Genomic DNA, 10,932 nt, shown 5'->3' with positions numbered 1-10,932 from the left:
ATTGAAAAATGTTTAGCTGAAAAGTTCCTGACCAAATTACATAGAGAATTGTACTTCCAACTTCAGACTTATGCCCAAATCCCCTCATTCCTAACATTTCTGAATGGGTCTAATGATCAGAAGTGTGTAAATACATCCATTATTCTGAAAATAACATCATAATCAGAGAATGTACTTGGCAACTCAACTCCCTTCTTCTTCGAGGAGTGTCCCTGTGGGTGCTCCACTTTAGGTCACTGTTGAGCAGTGCTCCTCAGCGGAAGGGAGGGGCATTGGAGTTGTGTTGTAGATGTTGGATAACACTGTGAGTCCAAAGCAAGCATCTGATGTTGACTGTTGTTCTATAGCATAGTGTTCTGTGAATGTGTGGGCTGATGCCCAGCCTGCTGCTCTACAAATGTTGGTAATGGGGACGTTGTTGAGAAAGGCCACAGAATTTTTTTTTCTTTTAATGTAGAAAGCTAATGCTCTGCAAATGTCTGTGCGGATGCATCCCTTCCATCTGCATGTGGTTTTGGAAAAAACACAGGTAAGTAAATGGGTTGGTTCAAATGAAAGGGGGAGCGACTTTGGGTAGGGACTTGAGGTGTGGTCTTAAAGTAACTTTATCTTTAAAGAATGTTGTGTAAGGGGGATATCCCATTAGGGCACCTCACTCTCCGATTAATCTGGAGGATGTGATGCCAATGAGGAAGGCCATCTTCATAGATAATTGTTGTAATGAGCCAATTGTGAGGGTTTCAAATGGCTTTCCCATAAGTCCGCATAAGACAAGGGTGGGCAGTGGGTTCCTTATTGTGGAGCAGGTGTTCTCAATGCCCTTAAGAAAGCAGTTAGTCTTTGGGTGGGCAAATATAGTGGTTCCATCCACCTTCTCTTGGAAAGCTGTGATAGCCGCCAAGTGTACCTTGGTGGAGCTTGTGGAGAGTCCCAATTTTTTAAGTTCAAATATGTAGTTCAGGACCCTTGTTAGAAGGGAAGATGTTGGTACGATCTGTTTATCTTAGCACCAAATGCTGAATTGTTTCCACTTATGGATATATGTCTTTCTCATATTCTTTCTATGACTGTTCAGTAATGCGTCTTTTACTTCCTCCGAATAGGCCGTCTCAACAACCACCTTGAAGAACCTGCACAAGGTAAATAACCTTCTCTTCCTCACTCAAGTTGGGGAAGACAGTCCCCTATACCAATCCCCAAATTCTATTAAATTTTGATTACATTTGAGACATTAATAACTCAAAGCAGGTTATTAGGTATCAGGATTTTGCATTGTGGGCATGGGCCAATTTAATATTATCTTTGTCAGTGGGGAGATTTTCAAAGGCCCAAATGGCAGTTAGGAACCCAACTTCCACTAAAAGACAATAGAATTAGATGCTTCAACTGCCCTTTGTGTCTTTGAAAATCTCCCCCTAAATTTGTAAGTATGGTCACAATAGTCCCTTCTGGGTTTATAATTTATGAATCTGAAACCTTCCCACCATGGGAGTTAAACTCATTTTAGGCTCATAGATTGGTTATGCTGAGATCCACTTCATTTACTTACTGATGGGATTTATTTTCCTTGTTTCATGCTGAAAGAAAAGTTAAAACATGCTGTGCTAGTTCATGAGTAACTGTTGTTGGTTTGACTTGTTTAGTTTTTTGGGGTTTGCTTTTTGTGTATATTAGTTATGACAAGTCACATAGTTTGAGAAGTCAAGTTGTTGTAATATTATTTTAAAAGAGAAAGCTCTGTCAGATTTTTTTCCTGTAGAGTGTCACATCCATGTGGAACACCGTGAGAGGTCATTATGGATCTGTATGCAATCTGTATATCCCAGAAGGGTTGCAGAATGACCTTTTTCCTACACCAGGGTTTCTCAAACAGGGGTTGCCACTTGTGTAGGGAAAGCCCCTGGCGGGCAAGCTGGTGTGTTTACCAGCCCTGTCCGCAGGTCCAGCTGATTGCAGCTCCCACTGGCCGCAGATCGCTGCTCCAGGCCTCCACTTCCAGCAGCCCCCATTGGCCCGGAGCAGTGATCCGCAGCCAGTGGGAGCCGTGATTGGCCGGACCTGCGGATGGGGCAGGTAAACACACTGGTCCACCAGGGGCTTTCCCTACACAAGCAGCGACCCCTGTTTGAGAAACCCTGTCCTACACTGTTCAACCTCCTCATGAAACAACAAGCAGAGACAAAGAAGGGAGTGCATAGTGCTTCCAGAGTACTGCAAATGACTCCAAAATCTCTTTCTTTATGTGTAACAGTTAATTTAGAGCCCATTATTTTGTATGTATAGTTGGGATTATGTTCTGTCATGTGCATTACTTTACACTTAACATTGAATTTCATCTGCCATTTTGTTGCCAAGTCACTCAGTTTTGTGAGATCCCTTTGTAACTCTTCATAGTCAGTTTTGGACTTAACTATCTTGAGTAATTTTGTATCATCTGCACCCCATAATGCTTTATGGAAATATGTTTATGAATGTATATATGACATAACTGGAATATGTTTTATGCTACATATGCCATGTAACATATCTCTGCAAAGGTTATGATCTACTGAATATATTCATCCTATTTGTATGCATGTATCATTTTTGTATTCAAATTTATGAATATTGGCTGTGTACTTGTTTGATTTTAAGTAGCCTTAATAAGGCATTTGGTCAGCTTCTTAAGAAAGGAATTTTCAAGTTAAGTGCCCAGTCAAGAAACACTTAACTGACAAGGGAACCTTAGAAGAGTCCAATCCACATAAGAAGTCTACCTGGGGACATTCAAAGTAGCATGTAAGCAATGGCTGCCACTTGTAAGGAACTGAGTCATGCCTGGACATGTGACTTGCCCATGTGACTCCAATACTCCATCTTGGAGCTGGATTCTGCATAGGAGAGAGGAGGGGGTCTCCACCCACAAGATAAAGTCTATTTAAACCCCTGGGAGACCCCTCCATTTTGTCTTCAGCTGGCTCAAGGATACCTGAAAGAAACTGGAACAAAGGATAGTAACCACAGGGGTGTGAGTGATTGCTGGACCCAGACTAGAAGGAGGCTAGTCTGTAAAAGAAGCTTACTGGAACATCTCTTAGGGAGAGATTTCATCTGTAATCACTTTCTTACTGTATTAGGCTTAGACTTGCATGTTTTGTTTTATTTTGCTTGGTAATTCACTTTGTTCTGTCTGTTATTACTTGGAACCATTTAAATTCTACTTTTTGTATTTAATAAAAATCACTTTTTACTTATTAATTAACCTATATGTCCATATCTCTCTATCAGTGTTATAGAGGGTGAACAATTTATGAGTTTATCCTGTGTAAGCTTTATACAGGGTAAAACGGATTTATTTGGGGTTTGGACCCCATTGGGAGCTGGGTACCTGAGTGTTAGAGACAGGACGACTTATTAAGCTGTTTTCAGTTAAGCCTGCAGCTTTTAGGGGTCGTGTTCAGACCTGGGCCTGTGTTTGCAGCAGGCAAGCGTGTCTGGCTCAAACAAGGCAAGGTTCTGGAGTCCTAAGCTGGCAGGGAAAATGGTCTCAGAGTTAGTCTCAGCAGTCCCAAGGGGTGTCTGTGATCCAACCCATTACAATGTTGAACAGCACTGGTCCCAGTACAGACTGCTGGAGGACACCACTATTTATCTCCCTCCATTCTGAAAACTGTTTATTCCTACCCTTTGTTTCTTATCTTTTATCTGGAGTGCCTGGTAATGCTTTCAGGATCATCTAACAATCCTTAATTTAATTTAATGACAAGCCTTTTGTTATCTTAATCACCCTGCCTCTGTTTATAAACAAACTCCCTGCCCCAAGGGCAGAAGCTGTTAGCAGCACAGAATTTATCATGCTCCACACTCAAGCTCTGTCTGGGGCTAGGGCAGGCCCGGTGATCAGACCTCAGTTACAAAACTCAGGGGGCCAGGAACCAGTATAGCTTATGTGTACTGAGCACCCTCTATTTTTTTTCTATGGGTGCTTGAGCCCTGGAGCACCCACGGAGTCAGTGCCTATGTGCATAAGTGACCTATTTATTCCTAGTGGATTTTGATTGTAAACTCCTTAGGGCAGAGACTGTCTTTTTGTTACCTGTTTCCGCAATGCCTAGCACAATGGGGCCCTGGCCTATGACTGGGGTCTTGTGCAATACAAGTGATAAATAATAAGACAACCAGAACCTAGCATGCTGTGGTGCCTCTATTAAAGCTCAGTTCTCTTAATGAGTTAAATATTCTGGCCAGACTGAATATTTAGAAGTTTGAAATATTTCCAGACCACACCTTTCAGGAAGGAATTCTTTATAGTGAAGAATAAGCATCAATTCTGGAGGGTGGTACATGATAGCCCAGGAAAGCTCTGGTACCTTCTCCTAAAAGAAGAGAGAAAAAAGGAAGGATCAGGGATGCAAAATATATAACGCAAAATATCAACACTGTCTCTACTATGGAAAATTGCTGTAGTATTTAGAATGAATAGTGACATCTCTATAAAAAGTTGAATTCCACTTGTACAAATCAATAGAAGGGATACAATTCTCCAATAAAAATCTACTAGACAGTACAAAATTCCATAGAAAGGCTATAACATTATATTAAATTATGGTTTTAGAATATTTCCTATTGTTTCATCCCTGTTGAAATCCATGGGGCTATTCCATAAGAATCCTACAACTTTCCAGAAGAGGAAGGGGAAAAAATCTGATTATTCATGCAAATTATAACCTGCAATGCTAAATGAAAAGTTTCTAGAAAATAAATAGCTAGAGTGAAAGATGACTTTTGATGTTACATGAATGCATGTATGCTCAGACCAGATCGTCAAATTTGTTTGGAAAAACTGGATACTGGCAGAATCTCAGAGAAATCAAGAAATAGAACCACAATGACTTTGTTGTGATGGACCAAATGGGGAAAGATTGTGGCAACATCAGGAGTAACTGATGGAAGTGAAGGACTAATCTCTCCGTTCATTCTGTATAAAGATTTTATAACAGTTGACTTTGCATTTCTAGCTGAAGGCATTTGTACATGTGATAGACTGACTGTTCTATTGAAATCAGCTGTGTTGCCTTATGATATAAAACAAAAAAGACTGGAGTGTTCTTACTGTTTTATATTAATGGAAAGTTAAATTTCAGGTCAGTTCTAGACGTAAGTAGATGAAGCAGTGTTAATTAGGAGAAAATAGTAAGATAAAATGAGCGCACTCAGAGCCCGGTAAATACAATTTAAAAGCATGTAGTTGCTATGTCAGAGTCAGAGAAGGTGGTTAGGTAAGCCCAGGCACTGTTGCAAGTAGGTTGATCAAACACATTCCTATATACAGAGAAAAAAACCCATTTAGAACCAAAATTGAGTGCAGCTAGGCTCTCCTCTTTCATATTCTGCCTCAAGACCTGCCTTTGCCACAATCCTGCTAAGCTAACTAAAGAGGGTTAGGGTGAGAGACAGATAGGATACTAAATAACTTAAAATATTTACTTATTACAAAGTGCACTCCACAATTGAATGCAGTAGGTCTTTGTCTGGGCAGCAAGAAGAAAGGGATTGTGGACCCCATAAGGGTTCCTGCTTCCTTGAGTTGTGAGGGAAAGGCAAAAGAGGTAAGCAGAGTAATAGGGAGCCAGAAGCCCAGCTCAGGTGTGGGCATTGACCTGTCAGGCATGGAGTCAGGGCAGGATATTTATACCCTCCAGATGTAATCCCCTTTGATCATATGGGTGAAGTCAATGGCAAAACTTCCATTAACTTCCATGGGGCCAGGGTTTCACACCATGTCTTAATTTATATCTGTGCAGCATTTAACACAACATCCCAACTGGGGCCTTTGAGTGCTTCTGCAATATGAGCCTCATCCAATTGCCAAGGAAGTCATTAGAAGTCATTCCATTGACTTTAATGGGAGCTGGATCAGGGCCCATACATATTTAATAAGAAAAAAATAACTTTCTTATTATTAAATAACCAGGGCCTAACCTTGTGATAATATAGAAAAAACACATTTTCTGGGGTTTATTAAAACTCTTGCATAGTCTCCCGAGGGATGTGCAGTAAACACAATTAGCTTGATTTTTTTGAAAATAAACTGAACCAAGTACTACTGAAAATAAACTGAACCAAGAACAATCTGTATTGGCTAGGGATTGCCTGAATCACATAGATATTTTCTACTTTTGTGATTTTTAGGGTTGTTGTGGCAACCGTGGGGTTGGTTTTTTGTTTTGTAAATCTAGGCATGATTTAAACAGGCATGTCTTTTTGACCATATAAAAACTAATCACTGTCACAGCTTGAATTATTTATAAAAGCTTCTTAATTAGAGGTACAATGCAGAGTGATTGTCCATGAATTTATTGTCTTTCTGAACTGGACAAGTTTTGTACTCTGACAGTTCATGGTAAAAGAAAATTACATTCGTATGTCACAATTAATTTGTCTGGAGCATAACAGGAACTTCAGAATGGTCATCACTGGTACAAAGTGACATCAGTTAAAATCTGCGCTAACATGCTTCAAGAGTGTTCTAGCCTTAAGGCTAAGATTTGTCATCATTTCTCATAGAATTAATGATTCTCAGTTACTAAAAACTGGTGTGATACTAATGTAAATTCCAATACTCTGGAAGGATAGGTTGCACCAATCCTGTTTACTGTATTCTCAAAGCAAAATCAGACAAGTGGCAGACAAGAGTTGCCTATTAAAAATGTGTGTACTATAGACTAATAAAAATAGCATGCTGATCTAGGAATTATTTTTGGCATAATATTCTGTATTTTCACCAGAGAATATAAAAAGACTAATACCAGAAATAATCTGCCAACTTCCTTCTCAGCGAAGCCGACTCATTGTGGAAAATGTTTCAGGAAAATAACTTAAGAAATGGTGGATGAATTTTGTAAATATTGATACAGATTGCTTTACCATGAATAGAAGTTGGACAGAGGAAAAAATTCTAAGAAATATTGTTTCCAAAATATATCAGGATCTTATTGTTAATCATGTTAGTTTGTTATTTTTTAAATAAGTAAATGAAACCTTGACAGTATTATTAGTATTTTTCCCATCTGGGCTGTGAACAGAAATAGCAACTTGTTAAGCAACACTTTAGCCTTCTCCTGTGGTCACTCTACTTCTTTCGTTTGTTTCAAACCCATATTTTACTGCGAAACTAACTTTTTCAAATTTTAAAGAAAGTTAGTACAGGATTTAAAAATTATATTAAATATGCCCAGTATTTAGAGATTAAAAGTACCTGTTAGATACTTGAATTCATCCCTCTGATTGGCAGAATACATTCCTTTATGTAGCAATCCCACAAGGAATGATCATGTATTACTTTTATACTACCTTGGCTCGTAGCTTAACAGGCAGTACATATAACACATCCTTAAATAATGATGGAATAACTTATAAAAACTGGGCACAAATGCTAAGTGACCATTATAAGTTATTCTGGAGACTGGAGGAGTCAATTATTGTAACCAGTTGAGTCTCATCAGTAGCAGAAACAACATGCTAATATGATATGTACCCTCCAGATTTTCTTGACTACATCATGTCCTATCTTAAGAAGCTCAATATCTGTCATAACTCAAAAGCTTTTCAATTAATCCTCCCCAATTTGCTTGTCTTTATTCAGTCTGTCATCTCTTTGCTGGACCATGATATCACTTGTATCCTCATGTGATTGAAGCTGCCTTCATATTGGTTACTTGGGCCTCCAGGCAGAATGAAATGTTTCATAATTAATGTGGGATACTTCAGTCATCCAGCCAAAGCAAAGTGTAAACATTAGCAGCATTTGTGATCTGGTGGGGATGTGATAGGGATCACAGGGTTGGTTATTGAAGAGGGGAGGAATAGCTCAGTGGTTTGCGCATTGGCCTTGCTAAACCTCCAGTTCTAAGTTCAATCCTTGAGGGGGCCATTTAGGGATCTGGGGCAACAATCTCTCTGGGGATTAGTCCTACTTTGAGCAGGGGGTTGGACTAGATGACCTCCCAAGGTCCCTTCCAACCATGGTATTCTATGAAAGAAGTTAGAATAAAAGGAAAATTCTTACAATATTTTTTGTACGATAGCTCTGAACAGCATTAGCAATGACAGCAGTTGGGGAATGTAAGGAACTCATGAGTATGGGTTATAGGGACCCCTCTCTGTGTCAAAATCCACATATAAGATATGAGCTGTTATAGTCCCTAGCTGCAATGTGTTGACTCTTTAGCTTCAGCTGTAGCAGCTCATATTTGCTGCTCCGGATACTCCCAGTTCAATCTCCAATGTGTCAACCAAGAGGACAGCTATCATGGTGGCACCTGGAAGTATATACATGCCTAGCTTATAAGAACCATATCATTTGGCTCTTCCTGTTTCCTATTTGGTTATTGATTGACTAGACCATGAAGTGGATTGGCAAACTACAGCTTATTTGAATGATTAAGATGTTTGGGAATCAGGAGAACTGAGTTACAGTCCTGACTGCCAGTTTGTCACTTTGAGCAAGTTTCTCTTAGCTCAGTGTCCTTATTTGTTAAATGGAGCTAATGATATTTTCCCACCTTTGTAAAGTGTTTATAGATCATTGAGACAAGATTATTAATATTAATATTTATGAAATTTATTTTATCATTGTTAAAGACTGACAAAATGTTAGGTTACATTTTCACACCAGATGGCAATATTGTTCACTACTATCTTTTCCTGAACACATGTTTCGCCTGTCACGGTCAGAAGCATTTCTGCTAGCGTAGTGGGCAGGTCACTCCCAATGTTGTTATACACTGTTTGTTTAATCAGTGATATCCCTATGCAGTTAGGAACATGGTGCAAAGGCAATTGCCATGTGCAAATGCTGTCATTTGTGTCAGGAACACAGAAGAAGCTATATCTGACTGCTTTATTTTAGCACTTTATCCAGACAGAGTTATGCACACTATATAGATTTCATACTTCCAGTATATTAGACAACTTGTTTGTCAACTGTAGTAAGTTTCATGGTGATGGAGGAGTAAGAAGACAAAGTGCCAAACCATATGAAAATCAAATTGCTATACCTTTCACAGGGGGCCTGTAAGCCACGAGTGCTCAAGGTCCTTTCATGAACTTGATCCAACTGTCCTCAAACTGTGGAATTTGAATGCCAGAGGCTCTATTCAGGGTGAATGAACATGTCTGCGCTTTATTTCCATTAACACACGGAACTCCTTTTAAGTAACAGTAAGGTTGTGACAAACGTTTCCACACTCTTTTTTTTTTAAAAGACAACTGTCAAGGTATTTCTCATAATTCTTAAAGCATTTTTTTTATTTCTTCATTGCTTATAAAAGCCCGTTGGGTATTTGAAATTCTTTTTCTTTGGAAAAGAAAACTGCAGTGTAATAAAAGTGATTCTAACTCCTGCAAACGACTCGTATATTTTTAAAAACATTTTAAATATAATAAAGAATAATTAGCCACCAGACATGAAGATGCTGTCTGGACAATCTGATGACCTAGTTTTAGACACAGTTAATGCAACTCAGCATTTGACTACAAGTGAACAGCAGAAACTTTCTAAACTGTTGCAAGGTGAATTCTGTTATCTTTGTCAACTTGGAGTATTATATAATGTTTCAACAAGTCTGTGTATGTTGTATTTGTCAGCATGCTGGGACCATGGCTGCTCAGATCTTCACATTGACAGCAGGACTCTACATTTCTAGAATCCTGTGATTTTGGATCGATCCCTGGATTAATCGTGAGATCAGAGTGGTTGTTGTGTGGTATTGCAACAACCATTTTGTCCTAGGCAAACATTTGCTACAATATTATTTTATATATGCCCTTTGGGATATAAAATAGTATTTTTTTCAAAATCATGTACAGTAAAAACCCTCCATTTACCCAATGCCCTCAGTGTGATCTAGGGGAATTCCTTGGTAGCTATGATGTCAGTATATGATAGGGGTCAGTATATGATTATACAGTCATAGGGATTGTGTGGTCATACAGAGGGTATCCAGACTGTTAGTCTGGATTTCAAGGGACATGTGCTGAATACAAGCAAGGTAAGTTAAATAATTTATGTGCCGAGTGTTCACATTACCCTTGCTACTTGGGACATTCAGTTCATAAAACCACATTTAGTTGTTTAAAAATAGAGTGCAGGTCACCTTTGTTTCACTTGTAAGAAATGAGATGATTTTTCTCATTTTGACATGGTTAGTATTGAGAAACAAAGACAGATATCTATATGGTTTACTCATAGCCCCTAGAACAGACAGAATAATAATATAACATATGTCATATAAAATGAATGTGGGGCTTCTAATTGCAGCTCTATAGCAAAAGGATAAAAATATGATGACTTGTTCTCCTTGGAATAGTGTCTCTAAGTACTTGTTGTGCTCTCTACATCTGTTACATGACAGGTTGTTAATGATGTGTGTGTTCATTAGAGGTAAAGTGCCTCCTGTGTGTTGTACTTCTCAAATGTGCCTTCTGAAATCCCCACTGATGTATTAGTGGTATATTTCTCCAGACTGGGTCCACTTCAAGGTCCAAATACTGTTAGTTGCTGTGTTTCTCTGAATCAGCTTTCTGCCATTGAAGACCATTATCCATTTCTCCGGGAGTCATGTAAAAATGTTCTTTCTATTATTTGATCCCTTGTGTTGTCTATGCCAGTGATGGTCAGACCAAGTCATAGGTTATTAAATGTTGCCAAATACCACTTTTCTTAGTCAGGGATATCAGTCTACTAGAGTTGCCCTGCCAAAATGGTCCTTATGTATATGAATATTTAGGCAGTACATTTGTATTTGTAGCTCAGCTCAATCTCTGTCCATTTTTATAGGCTCCTGATTCAACTGCAATGGGATGAATTTGCATCTTCTTTGGAAATTAATTGTATGTAAAATCCCAGTGTGCTATCTATACTTGTGCTTCAACTCTGACATCCTTTACAAT

At 38.8% G+C, this 10,932-nt stretch overlaps 1 long non-coding RNA gene across 1 annotated transcript in view; it reads left to right on the top strand.

Annotated features, from left to right (window-relative positions):
• The first annotated feature begins 444 nt into the window (after nt 1-444).
• The window catches only part of LOC120386570, a 28,576-nt gene continuing 18,088 nt past the window's right edge, over nt 445-10,932 (top strand). The window contains exons 1-2 of the long non-coding RNA XR_005589785.1: nt 445-529; nt 1,104-1,139. This is a non-coding gene — a long non-coding RNA (uncharacterized LOC120386570). The remainder of the gene's footprint in view (nt 530-1,103; nt 1,140-10,932) is intronic.

Source organism: Mauremys reevesii, linkage group 1 (genome assembly GCF_016161935.1).
Source record: "Mauremys reevesii isolate NIE-2019 linkage group 1, ASM1616193v1, whole genome shotgun sequence".
NCBI classification, from domain to species: domain Eukaryota; kingdom Metazoa; phylum Chordata; order Testudines; family Geoemydidae; genus Mauremys; species Mauremys reevesii.
This window is presented reverse-complemented; position numbering and strand designations above follow the sequence as displayed.